The sequence below is a fragment of the Sturnira hondurensis genome, unplaced genomic scaffold, assembly GCF_014824575.4.
Source record: "Sturnira hondurensis isolate 20B ecotype Veracruz unplaced genomic scaffold, ASM1482457v3 Scaffold0015596, whole genome shotgun sequence".
Classification (NCBI taxonomy): domain Eukaryota; kingdom Metazoa; phylum Chordata; class Mammalia; order Chiroptera; family Phyllostomidae; genus Sturnira; species Sturnira hondurensis.
In genome coordinates, this window is record NW_028088227.1 from 17051981 (window position 1) to 17058473 (window position 6493).

Below are 6493 nucleotides of genomic sequence, written 5' to 3' on the forward strand. Positions count from 1 at the left end.
CGGGTCTCGCGAGTGTTTACGTGAGGATAACGTCATGGCGTTAGAGCTCCCAATAACGCGAGACCTCACAGCTCCCGGGATTGGTTGTGCTGTTTTCCGGGGGTTGGGTCGTGTTCTCTTAATTTTATTTCAATGATTTTTATCCGGTGGAGCACTAATTTGACTTACGTAAATGAATGTAAGTGGATTTAGGGGCTGAGGGCCCCACCGGTTATACATTTGCGAACTGCCTGCAGCTTGTAAACTGGGGTAATTGTAGGGGTCACTGTGCTACACTGCGTACTTTGTACAAAAACATGTTTTCCTGGTTTTCCGTAATTTTGTTGTAAGGCAGGAAGGTAAATCTGTTCCCTGTTATTCCATAATGTCCCGAAGCAAAATTTTTCTCTGTATTTTTTAAAACTAAGATGAATTGTTTCTCTTTGCTCCCGTGGAAGTGACGTGAAAATACCAATTCTAGCCTGTAACAGCATCACTGGGAGCACAAGGTACTTAGTGACTTTTTTACGGCTAAAGTAACGCGTATTATTCCTTGCTAAACCTAAATTTATAATCTGCATCGAAGAAGAGCTTGTGCTATATAATGTCTGCAAGAATTAAGCCATGATCATTTTGCTAAATCTTAATCGCCCCCCACCGTAGAAAGTAGAAAAGCTATTTCCAGCCCCATAGAATTTAGCAAGGATATAGGAAGGTTTGACTGTAATGAAGTGTTTATTTGTGATAATCAGCGCATAGAGTTCATTTACGAGTTATGTCATCGTCTCTGGTTTTATTTTCAGATTGTTGACTTGTGAAAAAAACTGGTGTTAGAGTTAACAAGGCCTCAGAGAAATAACCAGTTTGGCGGGGAGAATAAGAGCTGCCACCATTTTAATGAAGAAAAGCTAGTTGAAATGGATATCCAGAATGGTCTTGAAGTAAAAAATAAACTTGCAGGAGGCCAGCATGCAGTTAGTTGACTAGAAGTGCAAAAAATTCAAACGTTCTTTTTTTTATTATTTGCTTTGCCTTATATGGTAGGCTGAATGATGGCTGTCAGAGATGCCCAACCCTGAATCTTCAGAACCCATGACCTGTTTCTTACCTGGTAAAGAGGTTTTGCAGATATGATGAGCTTAAGGATCTGGAAATGGATAATCATCCTGGGTTATCTGGGTGGATCTTCTGTAATTCTATGGCTCCTTAGAAAAAGGAAGCTAGTGTCAGTTTGAGAATAGGTGATGATCAAAGCAGAGGTAAGAAAGAGAAAGAAATAAAGTGAGAGAGAGATTTGAAAAGGCTACGCTGCTGGCTTTGAAAATGGAGGAAGGCACCAGAAATCAGCAGCCTCTAGAACCGGGAAAAGTAAGGAAACATTCCCCCAAAGACCCTGCAAAGGAATGCAGCCCTGCCAACACCCTGATTTTACAGTGCTTAACCTCCAGCACTGTAGGATCATTAATTTGTGTAGGTTTAAGCCTAATTTATTAGGCTTCTGGTAATTTCTTACAGAAGCAACATGAAATGGGTGCCCTTTGGGTTGATATTTTGTGCTGCATTTTGTGTTCAAGTTTCCCTTGCAGCAGCCCCTTCAGCCTTGCCAATTGCTTCCTCTGAGGCCCTGCCTAACAGCTTTATTTATCATATTTCGAATTTCTTTTTGGTTATCAAGACCAGAAATCTACTTACGAAATACATAGAACACAAAGTGAAAGCCAAAACCACAACAGATATTTGAGAAAACCATGAACTCCGGAAAGATCATGTTTTGTTTACCACTCTTTTCTTAGTGCCTAGCACAATGTCTTGCAGTGTTGCATAGATTATTAGAATGTTAAATAAAAGAACAAATGAGTAGAATACAGTTTCTCCTGACTGTAGCTTGGTGGTTGCAGAAGTAAGGGGCATGCAAATTTCCTCCTTATATGCCATCAGGAAACTGGAGGACTGCCCTGCCTTGCCAAGGAAGAAAGTCTTAGTCAAAATAAATTTGTGTATATGCATGAAAGACTATGAAAGCATTAAAGAAACACAGGAAAGACAATTTTGTTTTACGAATAATTTATATTTGTGTGGTCACACAGTATGACAAACTCTGAAAAAACCAACATATGTAGGTGAGTTTACATAGGAAAGCCTGAAACTACCAACACTGTATTTCCGATTCTCTGCTTTCGTTCTGAACAAGCCAAAGTAATGATTCCAGGCCTTAATTTTATTTCTCTCTGCAAGTTATGGATACAGATCCTGTGATGCACAGCTGAGATTACTTTTGTATAGATAAGAATGAATAATAGAATTTTCTACAAGGCCCACTTCTTTCTAATTACCATGAAAGTATCCTCAGGCTTGTAACTGGAATAATTTAATTTGGCTTGAAATGGAAACTTTTATTACTCTAATATGCCTTCTATTTTTAAGCAAAACACAGTGCCACTGCTTTGACCAATCCTAGAAGATGCAGTTTTATTTGTCAAAGTCACTATTATGTTGTCCACATAATGTTATCTATCCTCCTATTTTCTCTGTTTCTGCTTCCTGGGAAAATTAGTGCTCTAACCAATCTTAGGAAAAAATTCCAATGAAAGATGATACATGTAAGTGATATCAGGACTCTGGTAAGTATAATTTCCACAGATGGTGTTGAGACACTTTGGAGAAATCCTTCCTTCTCTTACTGTTTTTCTATATTGGAAAAGTGGTGATATGTAATCTTTGCTTTACTTCCTACAGAAAATGAGGAAAACTTACTTTTTTCTAATTTTAATTATCTGAAAATCACAGTAGAGAAAGGATTATGATTATAACTCTTTGTTATAAATAACAGTGAGCCCATGGCCACTTTTACATACGAGGAGGACCAATGAGAAGCAAGGATTTAAAAGGAAAAGCAGATATCTTTATTCTATGTCATTTCTTTGTTTAAAGAAAGAATTTCTGTGTAGAAGAAGGAACTCTGTAGGATTTTAACCTACATGAAGTATCTTGTGCTCAAGGATTTAGTTTACCACACAGGAGTATAAATGTGATTATTTGCCACACAAAATTGTTATAATAGTAGGGCCATTATTTGTGGAAGTTTTTCCTTACCTTTTTGAACCTGAAGTTTTAAAAGGAGTATGCATGAGTTATCCTGCTATCTGAAACTCTCTCTCTTTAGGCAGATATCATTCTCTAAGATCCCACCACAAACCTATCTTTCTTAAGAGTATGCTTGGCACTTTACATGCATTAAATTGTCAAATTTTGTAAAGGATAAAACAGTAATGCTGAGAGGGTAACCAACTTAACCAGGTCATACATATAATAGCTGCTCCATTCCCTCTCTCTTCTGGGCACAACTTTTCTTAACCATCCCACAATTCATTAATCTTCCTCTGAATTCCTACAACTTTCATGAGCTGTGTCATGCAATTTAGTACTTAATTATACTCTTCCTCTTAGTGACTCCACTTTTTCACACATTTCAGTGTCATCATCCCAGGACCCCAGCATCTTACCATGAAATAGCACAGTGCTTTTTCTTTATACTTACTCAGCATTGCCTGGAGCTGAGGTTTTGGTAGATCTTTAATGATATTTGTTGGCTTGAATAAAATAAAACCTTAAATGATCTTACAAAAACTAGTACTGTGTACTGGCAACACATTTTATTTGATGGGGGACTATATTTTGGCCACACCATGTATTACCTATTTGTATGTTGGACTATAATCGTATAATACAGAGCACTTCTGTGGCAGTTGGCAAAAAAAAAACACAAAAAAAAACCATTACCCAGAAGATAGTCTAATTATTTCTAATGCAAGTCTGTGATAAAACAGTCACAAAACTATGGAGTTACTTTCCATCATATCAAGAAATCATAAATTCATTGAGAGTAATTTCTCAGCTGGTAAGGAGTTTAGCAGTTCAGACATTTTGTTTTGCAGAAATTATATATATATATATATATATATATATATATATATATATACACACACACACATACATACACACTTTATGGTTATAATTAATTATAGCTTTTATATATTTACTGCTTCTGACATACCAGCCACCATTATAAACACCATCTCCTGTATTGCACCATTTAGTTCTTATGAGAACTCTGTGAGGTAATGCTCTTGCGATCTTTACTCACTAAGGAAATGAGGCAAAGAGAGACAGAGTCATCCACTCAAAATGACATAAAAAATGGTAGAATCATGATTTGAGTCCAGGTAGTTTTACTCAAGAGCTCATGCTCTCTGTGCAAAATGTGGTCACTTTCTTAAAACAAGAGAATAAAACTATCATTTAATGTTAAATTAATACACATTTTCTTGCCTCCTCCCCTGTTCCCCTATCCACAAACATACTAATATTTGTTAGGAACATGTCTCCAAGGATTTGCTTTCTGTTTACAGGAAAAGCATGTATTCATGATTGTGGCCGACCCTGTCCATCAGAGTCCACCTATTGTGGCTTATGACGAGAATCAATGCACAGGTGACAACAATCCTGTGTGGAAAAGGACAGGCATGGCTACTCTCTCAAGGGGAGAGTGCCTCTGGATGCCTCAGCCACTCCCTCAAGAGGGGAGTGCCCCAACCCTTGCCTAGACAGGCTTTTATTGTTTTCCTGGGGTCTTACATCAGAGAAAGATTTATTATCTATCACATAGAATATTATTGTCTACATTCTAGGTACAATCAAGGAAATAAAAATAACATGCGGAGGGGGATGGCAATGAGTTGATTAGCTCTGTCCTTGGCAATGAGCTGATTAGCTCTGTCCGTGGGAGAGCTCTCACAGGCTTTGGACATTACCTTGAAGATAGACAATACACATTTGTTGCTTTAGACCGGGGTGAGGGAGTTTTAGCAAGAGGAAGCTGTAACAATCTGTATGCATTTCCTAGGCCTGATTCCCACGGGAAAACTCGGTTTGAAGGTCTGGCTCCTGCCCACCACTTCGCTTCTGTAGGTTTTCCATACAGAGCTGAGTCATGTTTGCTAGACTTAAACAAACCGGTCCCCTACACATGATTCCTAAATTTAGTATTTTCTAAACCCTTTCCGACCACACATCACCCTTTCATAACAAATATTTTCTTAAACAGTCTTTACTTTCTTGAAATGAAATTCATAGATAATATAACCTACCTATGCACATAAACAGAAAAACATCAATAAAATGACTTGACTCTGATATAAAGGAGAAATAAAAGCAGTTTATAATAATGTCTGTTTTAATATGCAAAGGCATTAACATGCCTGTACTATAAATGACAAAGTAGTTAGAAAGTTATACCTGTTGGTACAATCTCCATGGATGNTTTCATAACAAATATTTTCTTAAACAGTCTTTACTTTCTTGAAATGAAATTCATAGATAATATAACTTACCTATGCACATAAACAGAAAAACATCAATAAAATGACTTGACTCTGATATAAAAGAGAAATAAAAGCAGTTTATAATAATGTCTGTTTTAATATGCAAAGGCATTAACATGCCTGTACTATAAATGACAAAGTAGTTAGAAAGTTATACCTGTTGGTACAATCTCCATGGATGGAGACTGGTCGCTTTTACTTGTGGCTCAAATACTGTGACTAGCATTACTCTTGATGACGAGATTTCCTGAATTTGTGACCAAATTTTGGTTAAGTTTTAGAAAAGAAAAAGTTTCCCTCGATTGCTTTGACCCTGTATTTGTTCTATTGTAAGAAATACATTTTTACATTTCTGAAATTAGCATGTCTTGTAAGAGCTGTCAGCCAGATGTCAGTAAGGATGTGGTTTATTGTCACTACCTCAGCATGTGCAAACTTCCTATTGTTACTGATTTCACTTCTGGACTGTCCAAAGAAGGTATGTAACCATTTGTTATTGTCTGAAAACTTTACATCAATATCGTTGGAAGGCTCAAAAAAGGACCAACATCAAAACTTACGTAATTGGTGTTGATGGCTTTGAAGAAAACACTAGACACCAGAGTTGAGCACTGTTTTAAGAAACATGTCGTCAGCAGAGAGGGTAATACTGTTGGAGAAAAACATGGGTTATTGACAGCCCTATGTCAAAACCTATTTCAGAAAATTTTCTGAATAGAAGTTTTGGAAATACTTTAATTTACTTTGCTTTTGTTCTTCCTTATATATATATGTCCTACGGGATACTTGATTTATGTTTAACATAAGTGTACAAGAACTCTTTATTTAAAAGTAAAATAAAAATTTTGTATAAGAATGCATTGTGTCAGTTTAATTGGCAGTGTTTTTCTTTTTGTTCTTTTCTTAGTGATATTTAAATAATACTATATTTTACAACTGATGAAATTAGAGTAAGTGCCATAATTTCCTTCCTGAGAAATTCATTGAATAGTAAAACAGTGCAAACGTTTAGTTTTTATATGTAAAATGATGTTAAATTCCAAGCTCAGATAAACACACAAATGGGTTTTCCCCCTTAGAAGTGGCCACATTTTTGTTGATGAGAACTTCATGCATGACGTCCAGCGTTCCTG